We start from the raw sequence: 17,168 nt of genomic DNA on the forward strand, positions 1-17,168 counted from the left end.
GTCCGGGTTACTGCCGCAGACGTCCAATTGAAGGAGTCACACACATACGCACTCAGTTTTTCTTATGTCTTTCAGAGACAAGCCTGTATCAGCTCACTGATTTAGTACATTTCACTTTCCCTTGTTGGTTTCTTCTCTTTCCTCACCAGCGCATTTTTCCACTCCCTGGATCTGAATCCATCTCATTGTTGCCGGTGGTTCCCAGGCTGTGCTTTGTTTCCTGAGGCATGTATGAAGACAGCGCATGTGAAAGCAGTTTGGTCTCGAGCTGACTGAAATGAAAATGGGATTTTTTTTCCCCCTTTTCTTTTTGGCTCTATGTCTTTCAGCTATTTATGATGTCTTCCCTGCTGTGTAATTGCACGACCCACTCATGAGCCCTGCTGGGTCAAATAGAAGAGAATTGTCCGAGGTGCAGTGCAAACAGTCTTTGATATGAGTCTGTGAAAGCAGAGGTATGGTTAAAGACAGGAACTGTTCACTGACTGTGATGGAGGTCGAGTGTGTTTATAGACATTTAGACTCCACTGTATGTTCTGATCAGCCTCAACATTAAATCCACTGACAGGTGAAGTGAATTACATGGCCTACAGAAGCACCAACAATGGGCACGTAAGCGCCAGAACTGGACCATCGAGCACTGGAAGAAGGATGCCTGGTCTGATGAATCATGTTTTCTTTTAGATCAGGTGGGTGGCTGCGTGTGTTGTTTTCCTGGGGAAGAGATGGCAGCAGGATGCATTATGGGAAGAAGGTGGGCCTGTGAAAGCAGTGTTATGATCTGCTGGGAAACCTTGGGTCCTGGCATTTATATGGATGTTACTTTGACACGTACCACCTGTGTAAAGATTGTTGTACACCCGTACACCTCTTCATGGCAATGGTTTTCCCTGATGGTATTGGCCGCTTTCAGCAGGATAATGGACCCTGTCACACTGCAAAAACGGTTCAGGAATGTTTAAGGAGCATGACAGAGTTCAAGGTGTTGCCTTGGCCTCCAAATTCTCTAGTATTAAAGTACAGTACTAAAGTACTGGGACGATTTTGTGCAAACTATTTCCAAGTACCATTTGAAGGGTTGCATTTGCACAGACAGTGTGTACTAGTAAGTGACATAAGCCGGTCGACAGCAACGTCATTTTTGCGCGGCGTTCAACAACGGAAACAAAGAAGAACAACGTTATTGAAAGAACGGAAATGAGAACTAAGAATCTCCAATGACAACTGGCAGTGCTACATTTGCTACAAGTGCCTGCACTTCAGCGTCTGTCCATCTATCCCTGTTCTCCAAACTTGCAAAATAAGTTGACACAATGTTTACAATATGTTTACACAGCATTTTAAATCATGGCGGGTGAGGGCGTTTTTGTACGCGTTTAGCCAGTCAGTGTATACTTACATCACGGGTAGTACCAGTTGTGCTGGTTAGACCCTGCTCCGGAGTAGGAGCTAATTTAGTTCTCGAAAAAGGCAGTCTGGTGCTAAAATCGTACCCAGTTCCGACGGTGCGAACACTCCAAAAAGTGGGTAGTTCCGCAATTCTGGTACTATGAAAAGGTTCCTGCGGTGCGAAAGAACCTTATGGGATGTGCTGGACCCACAGATTCAGTCCAAGGAGGCTCCACCACCAAATCTCGCAGGACTCAAAGGATCTGCTACTAATTTCTTGGTACCAGATACCACAGGAAATTCTGAACTATCACTTTAATGTTGTGTCTGATCAGTGTAGTATAATACAATATTTCACAATTTTTTCTCTGTTTTCCTGAACAGTGATTAGATGTTTTCCCCTCAAAAGTGTGTTTGGTTTTTCTAACATGTCATTTGTGCTTTTGGGGTTGGCGTGGGGACGTGTCATTGAATGTATTGTTTTAGTGAAGTGTGGCTTTTTTTGCTCTGGTAAAGCTTTGTGAGAGCCCTTGGCAGAGGGGATGAGAGCTCTAAGTGCTTTGTATTGTTCAGGTGAGTGTGAAGAGCAAGATCAAAATTAATAGAGGGTGTTACTCATTTAATTAGACCCCTTCAGTTTCATTAGCTGACGGGGACCTGAGAGCCGTCACACACAGACACACTTTCATTGATGCACAGCAGTACTGTGTCTCAGATTTAAACCAGAGACTGCACTGTATCCGCCTGATTTTTTACATGTGTATTTGAATGTGTGAAGCTTCTGGTGTTTTTCCTGCTTCCAGTTATTTTAGTTGCATTTGAGCCCATTATTCTCCTTAATATGATAACTGGTGCTTCTTATATTATTTTAATGTATTGTCTTAAATTAATTATGAACACTGGTTTATAGCACAAATAGTTTTATCGTTTACCACACTTAATTCTTCTAGTTATTTACCTTTTATCGACAAATGAATAAGTCTTGCACATTCACAGAAAATGACTTCTGTTTTGGTAAGGTGGATGGTTTGGAATGGTTGGCCAGTATGTGTTTTACTAATATTTGGACATATGATACTTATAATAAAAGTACCAGGGTATAAGCATGTTTTTAGACCTTTCCGTGTGAATGGACGAATCTTCAGTAAAACAGTTATTGACAATTAATTTGCTACTGATGTGAAAAAGAACTTGAACATTTCTAAGTGAGATTCACACACAATACTGTTTTGAAGAAAATGCAGGGCTTATCCATAATGAAGCATTTGACATACAATGAAGGGAAATTCATGGTAAACACAATTTACTTCAAATTGTTTACAGATCGAAGAAGTCGCTGTGTTTTGTTCACTCAAACTTCAGACTGCTCACTTAAATTTGCATGCATATAGCCTAGCTCAGTAATGAGGGTGTGCAGAAAAAACATCTCTGAAATTGAGGTGGTGATGACAGTTGCTTTTCAGACTTTCATCAACCGTTAAAAGGAAAATTGTGAATAATGCAGACATTCCTTATCCAGGGTTTGATTCATTATTAAAATAAATGATAATGCCAAGGTCAATGCTGCTAACGCTTGATATGTCTCTGAATGCATTTTAGTTAGGCTTTAATATAGTCAGCCATAATTCTCACTGCAACTCATTGCAGAGGTTTAAATTTCTAGATGTTTTGTTCTTACCAAGGAATCAGCGACACAATAGAGTGACATACCTTATGTCTGGTTCTTGGTTTGATTATCTTCACTGGAAATGCTTGAAAAAAATTGGGGCATTGAAGCAGGCACTAAAAGCACATTTTCAGTTTGTTGCACAAAATGTAGCAATCGTTAGATTAACAATCTGATGTCTGGTGTGATTTACAGTAATCTTACTTTCCAACCTCTAACAGCACTATCGGTGCATTTATGGGTACTTTGGAGTTTTCCTCAATTAATATGAGCAGAAAAGCTAGTCTGTGAGACCAAAATTTGAGCACAGTCCAAGGCTTTGTTTTTCTTCAGTTGTATTTAAGATCTAGAGTATTGATGTAAGCATTATTTTAGGGATGATAGTCAAAACAATTGATTAAAAAATCTTATTGAAAATATTGGCTTTTTTTCCATTCAGCTAAACTTAGTGTATGTAAGAGGTGTGTAATATCATGATTTTTGATTGTCTCACTGTACAAAAGTACATTATTTGCATGTGCTATAAAGCCTTGCCAGTTAAACGTTTCATTCACGTGCTGTTCTGACATGCGCTTTATGGAGCGTGTACACCTGGAGTGCGCGCACACTAAAAAGCCTGTCAAACAGAGCCTGATTACTGGACTAGCCTAATTTATTTTGCATCTTATTAGTATCCTGTGTATTAGATGCGTGCAGGTCTTAAAGTGACAGCAGACTAATAGTGCTAAACATGCTGCCACTTGTCATTAAAGGGATAGTTCACCCCAAAATTACATTTCTATCATTATTTGCTCACTCTTATGTTGTCCCAAACCTGGATTAATTTCTTTCTTGTGACAGAACTGAAGATGCTTTTTAAAAAAATAAAAAATAAATTATGAAAGCAATTACTGATACTTTTGGGAGTCTAAAGGGAGGATTTTCAATGCAAAGTGAGAATAAAGCACAAAAGGAAACCATTTGACACTTGCCAGGGATTGGCAGTTTTGTCTTAGAATGTGAAAACTTGCACATGCAATAGCTAGAAATGTGTTATTTGAGTTGTTTTGCTGCTCCAAATCATTCATTAAACAATTAAACTGTTGTCATCTTGTGCAGATAGGAGACTGGAGCTCAATCAGATGAACATCACAAAGAAAATAATTGCATTGGAAAGTAAATGCACGACACACTTATCAAAATACCTTTGTGAACTGCAAACTGCTTTAAAGTTTCATTTAATTTTAATTTCCTCTACAAACAAAATTAATCAGACCGAAGTAATTAAATATAACTGTCTCTGTGGTAATAGTTTCCATGGTAATCTGTTTTTGATTCATTGCAACACTATATGTTTGTGCCTTTTGGACTAGGTTTTTAATTTCAACATGACGAACACTAGATATGAGTGTGAAAATATTAGTAACGGTTTCTGTTATAGTTAGATTTCGCTTTGTGAGTTTTGCCATTCACAGAACAACAAACTATTAAATGCTGTGGAACTGCTGAATCTGATACTACACAGTTGGTGGTTTTCACCACTGTAGGTCATTTACTGTTGACGTACACACACACATGTACATGTATATACTCTACAAATGTGTGTGTATTTAATTTATATACCATGGCAGTGAATGATTTCAATTTTTTATCATACAAGATGTAATTTACATGATACTTCACAGTTCTGTGGCATTACTTGCACAAATAGTCTTGCTAATACCGTAGTACTCAACAAACAGGATAATACTATGCTACTTTTTGGCAATTTTTGGTTATTTATTTGAATGTTAGATGTCTTTTTTACACTTTCTTTTTTAACACACATTATTTTTTGTTGTTATTACCGTAGTACTCAATATTTTTTTTAGTATTTTTTAGATTTTTATATTTTTTGTTTTTTTTTTTTGTTTTTTTTTGTTATTTGATGCTTATATATTTTTTGGTTTTATGTTTTATAATATAGGAAAATATGGACTTCATACTCGATTCAGTGAGATCTTTATGAAAGTATAGCAGACTACTTGTATAAAATCCATATAAATATCAGTTTTCATGTTATATCTCCCGGTAATGTTCTAGTAAGATGATATCTGAATGATCAAAGTTCTGTAGTTTTTATTTAGGGGCAAAACATAATGCAATGAAAACAGTGATGATCGAGGAATGAACAAATACACATTCCTCAAAAGCCTGACGATCATGTTTGATACATTTAAAAAAAAAAAATCTAAAAAATGATGTATGGATAATCAAGTTAACCTAAGCTGTTCGTCTTGAAACCTTATAAGCAATATAAAAGTTGTTTAACTTTAATAATCAGTAATGATTTTATAGCAAGAAGGCACATGAACCACAACATGAAGCAGGACGTTTTTACAATAATACTAAAAAGCCTTTAACTTGCTAGTAATGTCTAACCTATCAATCAGACTAGGCTTTATAGGGTCAAGAAACCTTTGGAATGCTAAATGAGTGTACAGGTAAGAAGAGGTAAGTGGAGGTAACAATGGAAACGTCATGATGACTAAGTTGTTTTGGCAAATGCTCTTCAGAGACAGCTGCCCGTTGCCACATGCTCAGTGGACAGGCCGGCAAGAGCAACCTGGGGATCAAACGTCTGCTACACATTGAGCTGACAGCTTCCAGACCCAGCCACTGACTCGCCTCAGTCTGTCGCACAAACGACAGCTACGTCTGTGACTCAGCCCATCCCTTCCTCGGCTCGGTGTGTGTTTGTGTGTGTGCCTTCCGTTCATCTCTGACCCCGAGCCCACGTGACCAGTGCCGTGTTTGCCAGCATTGAGGAGCAGAGGGGATGATGGGATTACATGGTGATCAACAGAGCAGGATTTAGGCCTTTGTGGGGGAAGCTGTCTTTGTGTAGACAATTTTCACAGACTCACAGAAGACCAAAAGAAGACAGCGTCACTGTTGATTCTAGATAATTTTTTTTAAAAAGAAATCTGCTGTGGTCCATTCATTTACTGTCTGATGCATGTTACACACTATGGGCCCTATTTTAACGATCTAAACACGAAGTGTAAAGCGCACGGCGCAGGTGCACTCAGGGCGTGTCCAAATCCACTTTTGCTATTTTAAAGACGGAAAAATGGTCCGTGCGCCGGGGCACATTTTTGGAATGGGTTGTCCCTATTCTCTTAATGAGTAATGGCGTAACGTTCAATACACCAATCAGAGTGTCATCTCCCATTCCCTTTAAGAGCGAAATGCACTCGCGCCAGGACGGATCGCTATTTAGATGGCGGAATTTGTTGGCGGAAAAGTTGAACGCTTCTCAAGCAAAGAAACCGATCTGCTTGTGCGCGAAGTTAAAGCTCGCGAGCAGATCATCTACGGGACAAGCCGGAATCCACCAAAGCGCTGCGCGATGAGTCAGTTAATATATATGTGTGTGTTTTGGCATGATAGTTCAATTAATTCGCCAATTTCATTCATCATTAAAAGTAGTTATAGGCTGAATTGCAAATAGGTAGCCTAATTCTAATACACGCAATGACTATCCATCATTACATTTTTATATTTCTGTAGCCTACACAATAATATTCTTTTACACTGTAATCCTTTTGTTTTTAATATTTTGCATGTTTGTGTGATGCATCCCTGTGTGTAATAAGCAAAGTCAACGCGCACTGTGGACTCGCCCAGAGGTGCATTTTCTACCAACGCGCTCTTTAAATAACAAAAGAAAATATTGCGGCATTGACTTTAGACTTTAGACCAGGTTTGAGTTGGTCTATGGCCCAGTCTATTTTCAGCTCCTTAAAATAGGAATGCACCAGCAATGCGCCTGAACACACCTCTTTTTTTAGACCATGGCATTTGCTAATTAAACAACATGGCGCTGGACAGGAAAATGCTAACAGCGCCGGACTGAAACTAGCAAACACACTTGCGCTGCGCCTTGTGTCGCATTGCGCCGGTTGTATGATAGGGCCCTAAAACTGGCAAGGGCTTTCTAAAATTCACAATTTCCAAACTGATTGGCCAGCTCTTTTCTAATGCTACGTTTACACGAGAACGATGTAGTCAAAAACGGAAAGTTTTTCCCTTGCGTTTTTAGAAAGTTTCACGTATACACGACAATGTTTTCAAAACGATTCGCATTTACACATATCCATGAAAATGTCCAAAAACGCTGTATTACGTATGTGTATGTTTGTTCGCGCTTGCCTTTAAAATCGACACATAATTAGTGTGTATGTATACATAACTAGTACTTTGTATGTGCGTGAATTAACCATTTTTCAAAGATTCCCGTATTGGGTGTTTACACGGAAACGACAACAGTGCAGTTTTTTTTTTTTTAAACTTGCACTTTGAAAACATTTTCAAAAATATGCATTTTCAGTCCCCAAAATGCCGTTGCCGTGTAAATGAACAGAAAAAATGCATAAAAAGCCGTTATGAAATTGTGTTTACAAGGTACCAGGTTTATTCAGTTTACGCTTTTGAGCAAGGGCTAATCTCTGGAGTTGCCAAAGTTGTGCCAAGGTTAGTGGCAACAAATCTTCAGAGTTTTGTTTGAGGTACAGTAGGTCATAACCCAATAGATTCATAAAGCACTAATCTCTGGAGTTGCCAAAGTTGTGCCAAGGTTAGTGGCAACAAATCTTCAGAGTTTTGTTTGAGGTACAGTAGGTCATAACCCAATAGATTCATAAAGTCTGGGTTCTGAAAGTAAAAACACCATTCATTTTCTCCATAGGGAAGTTTTTTTTTTATTTTATCTTATGTTCACATTAATTCAACTTGTTTGTAAAATAATCATGTTTACTAATTTGAAATTCATGGTTAAAGAGCTAAATTTCCCGTGATGCTCCGCAATATATAATTGATTAATGAATAGACAAATACTTCCAGAACTAGCACCACTGAAAAAGTGGGTGGGGACTAGTGCACTCTATACAGGGCTTCAGAAAACCAGAAGTAGTAACGCTAACTATAACCATGCTGTTGTGGCAGAAATAGTCAAATGTTATTCATGTCAAGGTTTGTACAACCTTTTGAGAGAGCAATTCAATCAGTGTATTTTTCAGTGACTTTCAAGCATTTCACACAACTATTTCCAGCACTTTAAAGCTCTAAAAATTATCATATTTGAAGGTTTTTTTTTTTTTTTTTTTTTGATGACCAAAATATACTTTGTGGTAAACAAACACTTATGTAAAATAAATAAATAAATAAAAAACATCAAATTTCCACTCTAACCAGTAAATGGCAGCAGAGGAGCACTTATTGGCTTATTAGTCATTCATTTCCACTTTTAGCTTTATATTTTTATAATTGCTAAATATCAAAACATCAGTAAATCAAATTTTGTCAGAATTTTGCACTTTATTTTTTGTATATGAAGTAAGAAAAATCACAAAGTGCCTTGAAAAACTTCTCTTCAGTTTGCGACTGAATCACACATGAAAAGCATTCCTTTTATAATCACTGAAGTTAATGGTCAGTTCTGCATAATAATACTGTATAATACTCCTTTTCTTAAAAAATGCCCCCAAAAGAAAACCTAATTGGGTAGATTGACACATTAGTTTTTCTTTTTAAATAATAATAATAATAATAATAATAAAGAAGCAGTAAGGCAGTTTGCCTGCCAAGTCAAAGTCATGTGGTGCAACCAACCTGCAGAAAAACATGTAATAAATGATTTCACGTCTGCAGAGATTATAGCTGCAGCTGTAGATTCTCATGACTGTGTTTCATAGTCTTAAAGTCTTAAAATATCAAATCATTTGACCTGTAGTTGTAAAAAAAAATGTATCAAATTAAACGCACTTTGCTCTCTGCAAAATGTAATTATTTTACCAAAAAAAAGGGATTTATACAAAATGCATGTTATTGTTTATTTACTGACCTGAATAAGATATTTCACATAAAAGACGTTTACATATAGTCCACTAAGGAAAATAATAGCTGAATTTACAAGAAATTTATACAAATACAAATTTATAAGTGTATGTAACATTTTGACCACAACTGTAAATATATATTATTCACATGGATATAAAAAAGATGACATTTCAAAAAACTTTTAAAACTTTGCTTTTATTTGTCATTGACCCACCTATTGCTTTTGGAAGGACTTAGATTCTTGTCACAAGGTGACATCACATTTCTGCTTATTTATTCTGTGTTGTTCTGGACCAACACTGCTGTTCAGTTATTATTTTTATTATTATTATTATTTTATTTATTTTTTTCAGTCTGTTATCTTGGTCTCAAATTTTCAGATGAAATTCTACTCTAAATGACATATAAACCAAATAAATTAGTCACTGTAAAGATAAGTGTTACACACACTTTGACCAGAATAAGCTATAACGTGGACCATGCTTTAATGCTAAAAGTTAAAAGTATCTATATGAAAATATACTGTTCAGTAACCTTCATACCTCACCACTGTACCTTTTCCTGTTCTTTTCTGTTATTATACCTTTATAGGAAAGATTTCTGCTTTCACCTTTTATAAGAACTTTCTTTTGTCATGTTTAGCACCCTGAAATGTGCCTCAGATGTTCAATTGATAACTTCCCCCGAATATGCCTTTTAGATCATATCATTACTGCAAATTTGATTTGTCAAATGTTCACTTACGGCTCCACTTCATTACGGTGAGATTGCAGGTTTCAGCAAGTGAGATTGCTTGCTTGTTTCTTACTGACGTAAAAACTCAAGTCTCTTCAGATATTGCATTAGCTAAAGGCAGTCGACAGAAAAGAAAAGTTGAAAGATGAAAGGCTTGAACCCTTGGCAGCATTATGCAGGATGATGATTGCATTCTGAATTTGTTCTGGGCATTCACTTTTTGCATGAAGCTACATGCCCATATTGTGAAGGGTTAGAAACAACCTTGAATCTCAACTGATCCATTCAATTTCCATATGGGCTTTCTTGATGCAAAATGACGTGCTGGCTGATGATGCAGAGGCATGACGCAATCACAATACGTCCACCTCTCAATGCGGCATTATTAAATGTTCCTTTTGTCTGCCGCTCCAATGTCTTGCTGTCACTTCGGTGTTCAATGTTCACATAATCAAACACAAGTCTAGCAGGGCTTTCAAAGCGAGTCTTATCCACAGCTGCCTAAAGCACTTTGTACAGATGCTGTGCTTTGCCGTTTCCACATTTCTAGCTTGAATTGGTCTGATGATTAAAGGTCTTTTTAGAGGGGCTTTCAAGGGGGGGGGGGGGGGGTGAATTGGTCTGATAGTTGGAGTGCTCTTTATTATGGAATTTATGTACGCAACGGGGGGCATAATTAATTGAATAAATTACTGAAAGTATTCACAGTAAATTAAGACATTCAATTAACAGCCCTAAAAGACACATTTCCATCAGTTTGTCAATACGATTCATAATGCTCGAGAAGTTCCCATCGTGTTACATCCTGCTGTGCAGTGGTCCTCAATACATAATGCCAAGTTTTACGGCTTAATCTGATTCCAGTGCTTTCAAGCTAGTCAAAAGCCAGACACCATTAGCCAAAGTGCAAGCCCTGCCCAGCATCGGTGTCTGGTTTTAAAGTGACGAATGGGAAGAGTCTTGAAAGGCCTTTTGAGCTTTGAGCAGCTTTTACAGCTCTTAAGTAACTTAAGATTTCTTCAGCCAGTGCTAAATCATGTGTGGCTGGACTAAATCTTGGCCTTTTGTTCATTTTGTACATTCTTGATTGAAGCGTTGCACTTCTACGAGCATTGCGTCTTCATTGACATCAATCACGCTGATGGGCCTGGGAAACCGGCTGTTGTCTTTGAGACTCACTAGTTGCGACATCTGCTTAGTGTTTCTCCTTATCTTGTTTTCCGATGGAACTATCCAGGAATACAGAACAGCAGTCTTGCTTCACTAAAACAGCCATGAAATTGATTTCCTTGGGCTTTTATTGCTCTTGCAGTATTTTGTTCAGTGTGGTCAGCTGGATTCTCAGCTCTAAGTAGAGTAAGTGGATTAGATTACATTCACTGTTTGTTATTGTAATTTCATGCATATTTAAAAGATTTAAAGAGCGGTGTGTAAAGCTTTGGTGCTCATGCAGGAGGCAAGAGTTCGATTCCTGCTCATGGTCCGATTCCAGTCCTTTTTGTTTCCGGTTCAGCTTCTTGGCTAAGAGAAGATTTAAAGGCATAGTTCAATAGTCAGTTACTCACCCACATGACTTTCGTTCATCACAGTTCTGAGAGATTGCTGTTCCTCCATTGAAAGTCCATTCCACCAAAACATTTTTACACTTCAAAAAGTTCCTATAAGTAATCCATATGAATTGTGCAGTTAAGAGACACAACTGCTTAAAGGATTAGTTCACCCAAAAATGAAAATTTTCCCATAATTGACTCACCCTCAAGACATCCTAGGTGTATATGCCTTTCTTCTTTCAGATGAACACAATCAGAGTTATATTAAATAATATCCTGGCTCTTCCCAGTGAAAGATGCCTGAGTTTTTTAAGCTCTAAAAAGACATGATAAAGGTATCAATGCAAGAAGTAATCTATACGGCTCCAGTGGGTTAATGAAAGCCTTCTGAAGTGAAGTGATGGGTTTTTATAGGAAGAAATACCCATGTTTAAAACTTTATAAACTATCTTTGCTGGCCTTCGGCATCTGCTGTACACACATTCTCGAGAGAGTTGAGTATTGATGTAGGACGTAGGCGTAGCGGAAGCTAAGGTAGCTGTCTTTGGAGTGAGTTGTGGACAGAAGCGAGTGTTTTGGCTATACTGTAGATTTGTATTAGTATCCATCTTAAAGTGCGCTTCTGCGTTTGTCAGTTCTCACCTTAGCTTCTGCTAAACCTGTATCTGCTGTTCTTTTTTTTTGTTTTAGTTTTAATCTTAAAGGAATCTTCAGGCACTTCATGATCCGATCTGATCTGATACTGATTCTGGGAGTCACAATCCGATTCCAAAACGATTCTTGATCTACATTTTTTTCCCTAATGAATTATTCTGCTGTGCAAATACACCTTTAAAACTTTACATCTTAAACAAAATTGCAGTTATATGCTTTTTGTTTATAGTTGGAATCTCTGTATGTCAGTACTTCCATCTTAAAAATAGGGGTGTGATTCTTCACTGGTTTCACAATTCAGTTCAATTACGATTATCATTATCAACTCAATATCACGATGCATCACATTCTCAGTTTTCAATATTACTGCACATATCTACATTTTCATATACATTATATATAAAATTCTGTGCAATGGAGCCAAATTCTGTGCAATGGAGCCAGCCGCGTCTCTAGCATGCACACGTGCCATATGCGGAAAAAAATAAACAAGCTCAGAATCGTTTCTGAAATGTTCAGAATCGATTCAGAATCATTTAAGAGAGAATCGCAATGCATCGGAAAATAAATTGATTTTTCCTCTGAATGCTTAGATGTGTTTGACTTGAAGCAGTGCTGCTAGACCAATCGGTGCGTGTCATCAAAGTACCACGAGAGCTATAAGAGAGCGGATGTCTTCTAATGCAGATGTCTTCTAATGCAAACGTGAATGTGCATACAGCAGCTGCCGGAAGTCAGATATAGTTTATAGTTTTGTTTTTTTTTTTTTTTGCTTTTTTGAGCTTCTAAAACTAAGGCATCGTTCACTGCCAGTACAAAACTGGGAAGAGCCAGGATATTATTTAATATAACTCTGATTGTGTTCATCTAAAAGAAGGCATATACACCTAGGATGGCTTGAGGGTGAGTAAATTAGGAGATAATTTTCAATTTTGGGTGAACTATTCCTTTAATCTGATCAACATATTTAATTTAGGCTTCCATTCACATATAAACATTCATCAGTGCATCAAGCAAGTGCTTTTGAGCTCCCCTTTAACCATAAATAAGTCTTAATGATTTGAAATGACACAGGAGTGAGTAATTGATGACAGAATTTGTATTTTATTTCAGCTGAACTAAGGATTACTTCACCCAAAAATGGAAGATTCTGTTATTTTTATACTACTTTTTTTGTGTTCCTTGGAAAAACAAATGTCACACGAGTTTGGAAAGGCATGAGTGGGAGAAAGTAATGACTGTATTATGTATTTTTGTTTGAACTTTAAAAAAATTAAATACATTTTTGGGGGCTTTTTTTATTATTTATACATCTTTAAGAATAAAATTGAACCAGAAAATAATCTCAATTTATTTAATATTTTTCATTCTTTTTGGGAAATTCTCAATTCTCAGTTCTGTCTCAAACTCTGCAGGTTAATCTTTAGGATGGATCTGCTTAGACAAGAGCTGGCTGGCAAAGAAACACTTTCAGATTGGTCTTGAGTTGCCATCACATGCGTTTAAGCTCTCACTCTCTGCTTATTCTTGCTGTTTTCCCGCCAAGCATCATTGAGTCTCGTCATGTGCCAGGCAGTTTGTTTGGTGTGCAGTGTCAGGGGAATATCCAGCTTTCCGCAGAGCTGTCCCTCACATCCATTAATCAAGCCACTTTCTCCTGATGGAACACACCTTAATTAGCATCTAACTGCTTTATGCCTGCATCTCTGCCCCGGGCCCCGGGGACCGCGAGGGGTCGGCGTTATAGTGAGCGAATCAGTGAGTGTGAATGCAAAGCAGTCAGGCAGACGTTCATTTGAGACACGCTTCGGTTGTCCCAAGGGCCCCGCCGCGTCTTCGCTGACACTTAATCGCGGGTCTGAATGATTGGCAGTGAGCTGCTAAAGCACCAATGACGGTCGTGTTTTTCCATCCACCTGCTTTTGTTTCAGGTCATTGATAGCCTTGAGGTTCACATGCTGAACGGGGGAGGAGGCGCGGGAGGAAGAGGAGCGAGACGTGAGCTAGATTGAGTTTCCTTGGCGACCGGCGGGACCCACTTGGGGCGATGACTCTGGAGAATGCAGCATGCACACTTGAGGTGAGGGGCGATGCCATGCCATGCAGAATTTTGATGCTGTATCTGTAACTTTGTGTGTCTCTTGTGATGCTCAACGTGGCTACGTTTCCTGTGGCAGATCTTGCCGAACAGGTGGAATTCAGTCAAATATTGTCCTGGAAATATATCATTAGCTCTTACTTATAAATGGTCATATTTTATGAAATTTGTAGTGTTCCTCATCGAAATGTTTTACAATTTTGTCTTTTGGATAATGAATTGGCCATTTGCTCTGACAGTAATGGTGTTTTTTTTTTACTAATTTACCTTGAACAGTTTCTAGTGGTTGGCTGTTTTTTTTCGGCCTCTATTGAAAAGTTGTCATTATACCACATTTTCAGTAGTTTATACCAATGGTTCCAATTCCAATTCCAATTTTATTTTTTTTTGAGTGTAATAGTAATAGTGGTTTAGTCGGTCGATTATTTTTACGATTAATCGATGAATCGGTTTATGTACTTATATTTTAGTTTTGCCCATTTTTTTTCCCCAAGTAAATTATTAACAAAGGGTCTTTATCATTCAACATAGACTTTTTAGAGATTTTAACCATTTTGCATTGTCATATCCTCATCAAAAACATACCTGGAGTTGTGTTTTATTATGTTAGTTATCCTTTGTCGAACACTTCTGCAATCAAAACACTGACCCATACATACTCTAGCAAATTTCACAAGGAGGTTTCAAATAATGTTTTCACCATGGCAATCCTTAGGGCTCCTAAAGTAGTTTAACATCCCGAACAAAGCTTATTAAGGAATCTTTCAGAACATATTATCACGAAGATTAAGAATAAAACAGAATTAAAATTGCAGTAAATTGCATTTTATAATTTTTTTCCTGTAAACACACAGCTTATAACTGGGAAACAGCTTTATAGCTTATGCTGTGAAATTGTAAACAATCCTTCGAATAAAGTCCCAATGGCATCAAAACCTGAATGGAACTCACATTTTAAAGTAAAATTTAAAGTAAAATCCATCAGAAGGTTGTCCAGAAAAAAAATTGGACACACAAAAAACCAGCTGTGTGAAAAAGAGCAGTGAATGCTTAGAAAAAAGTGCATTTCAAATACATTTAAACATTAACCTCTCTCAGTCAGTCATAATTAGGCTGCAAGACTGAATTATGAACTGGTAAACGATAAAGCTTTAAATGTTAATTGTTAAAAAGCAATGTTATCAGCTTTTACGACTAAACATTTGCAAACGACATTGTACTGCAGAATCTACACAAATAAAAGTCTGCACACTGTGATTTTCATCGGATTTAAATATGTAGTGGTCCTTATAACAGTGCAAAATTCAAAAATGTAATATAAAGCGATAAAATGTTAACAAAACAGCTTATGCCTGAACTGACAGGAATTCGACTACCTGTGGGAAATGAGGCAGAACGCTATTCACTCATTATTTGAGAAAAACTTTGCATTGCAGTGCAAAAAGGTCAACATGTCCAAATGTTCAGTGTTTGAAAGTTTTGGTTTTTCTCTTTTTTTTCTCACACTTTTTGTGTGTTTTTCTGATTAGTTTTATCTTCCGCTTTTTTCTTTTTCTTACTCGAGCTTACTCCACTGCCGCCTGCCTCACCCATCACGCTGAATGATGCAGAGAGACGCTGTGCGGGAAGCACGTGACATAAAACGAGGCCAGCTATTGGCTAGTCGCTGCTTCTCCTGCTGTACTGGCTGAGTAAAACCTCCGGTGGCTCATTACTGCCACACTTTGGTCACCGCAGATTTAAAATATGCACGAAATGAGCCGCTTACGGCAAATAAAAATTATTTAGCAACGAATCGATTACTAAATTAGTTGACAACTATTTTAATAATCGATTTTAATCGATTAAATCGATTAGTTGTTTCAGCTCTAATTATTTTTATTTTCGATTTTAATCGATTAAATCGATTAGTTATGATCAAATATTAAACCTGAACTTTGTCAAAAGGCTGACTTTTCTGTATTTTCTATATATAATTTTGTATTATTCTCTATGAAGAGTGTGGGGATGTGTGTTTAGATATTTGTCTTATTGTATTATGATGCTATTTTTTGTCGATTTATTTTATTATAAATTACTTTTTCTTCTTTTTTATTTTTTTTTGCAGAAACTTAGATATATATGAACCTTTGCTGTGTGTTAAATTATTCACTCCAGGCCTTAACAAACGTGAGCATGGGCCAGAAGAACTGAACACTCAGCTCAGTTGCTTGTTAATAATGAAGTACTTATCGTCAAGCCTCTGTGGATGTGTTTTTCTTTTGAAATGTTTATTCCCTCACTCGATGCTCTCTGAATGGCAGTGACCGGTAAACTGAATCACTTTCTCAGGGTCAGTTTGTGGACTTTATTGAGGTTACTCATAGATCGTACATCGCTTCATCTGTGCCTCTAAAATGTTCATGTTTTTTGTCTGGCGAGTTCAGTCTCCCAAACACGTGCATGTGTTTCGTCGAGTTGTGCGTCATTCACAATGGAATCAAATTTCAAATTCTACTTTTAATGAATCAAAGGATCCTATATATATAGGATACGAACCTATCAAACACATGGGCTAATCCCGGGAATATTATACATTACCGTAATAATTAATATTTACTATTATTTTTAATAAATAAACTTTAATTTTATGCACTATGGTGAAACCGCGAGTAATTTCATAAACTTTACCCTAAATTGTATGTAAATATTTTCATTATTTAGTACTAGAAAATAAAGCTGAAGACATTTTCTTGTGCATTGCCAAATAAAATCTATTTTTATTTTATTTTTAGTTTATTGGTTTGACTGTCATATTTAGTTTAGATATTTTTTTTTTCTCAGTTAATAAGCACAGTTTACAGGTTCATAGACATTAAGTAGATTAAAGCCATAGTGTTGCTGATGAGGGGAATATTTGAGCTGAATGGTCTATTTATAGCTCAAAGTCAAAGTGTTCAATTACAGCTCAGTTTCAGACAAAAGAGAGCACAAAATAAACCGCCATATTTATAGCAACAGAAGACGACATGAAATACTAACTACTGAATACGATACAAACTATGAACAGTATCATTTATCCAGTTTATGTCTCATAATCATAACCATATCATTAGTGACATACTTTTACCTCCATTCATGAACTTCCATTCATGAGTTATTTCTAGTTTGGACCTCTTGCATTTGTGTTTTTCCTCTAATAAGTCAATAATTTAACTCACTTTTGGCTGTTTTTTTT

General features: G+C 37.0%; 1 protein-coding gene across 4 annotated transcripts in view; it reads left to right on the forward strand.

The window, feature by feature from the left end:
- The window catches only part of LOC109045958 (tight junction associated protein 1 (peripheral)), an 85,892-nt gene that overhangs the window by 19,808 nt on the left and 48,916 nt on the right, over positions 1-17,168 (forward strand). For 3 of the 4 annotated variants that reach the window (XM_042768472.1, XM_042768474.1, XM_042768473.1), the window contains exon 2: positions 13,785-13,933. The exons of the other annotated variant lie outside the window; for it this stretch is intronic. The gene's annotated coding sequence lies outside the window, so the exon portion shown is untranslated. The remainder of the gene's footprint in view (positions 1-13,784; positions 13,934-17,168) is intronic. 4 annotated transcript variants of the gene reach the window in all.

This window comes from Cyprinus carpio, chromosome A13 (assembly GCF_018340385.1).
Source record: "Cyprinus carpio isolate SPL01 chromosome A13, ASM1834038v1, whole genome shotgun sequence".
NCBI lineage: Eukaryota > Metazoa > Chordata > Actinopteri > Cypriniformes > Cyprinidae > Cyprinus > Cyprinus carpio.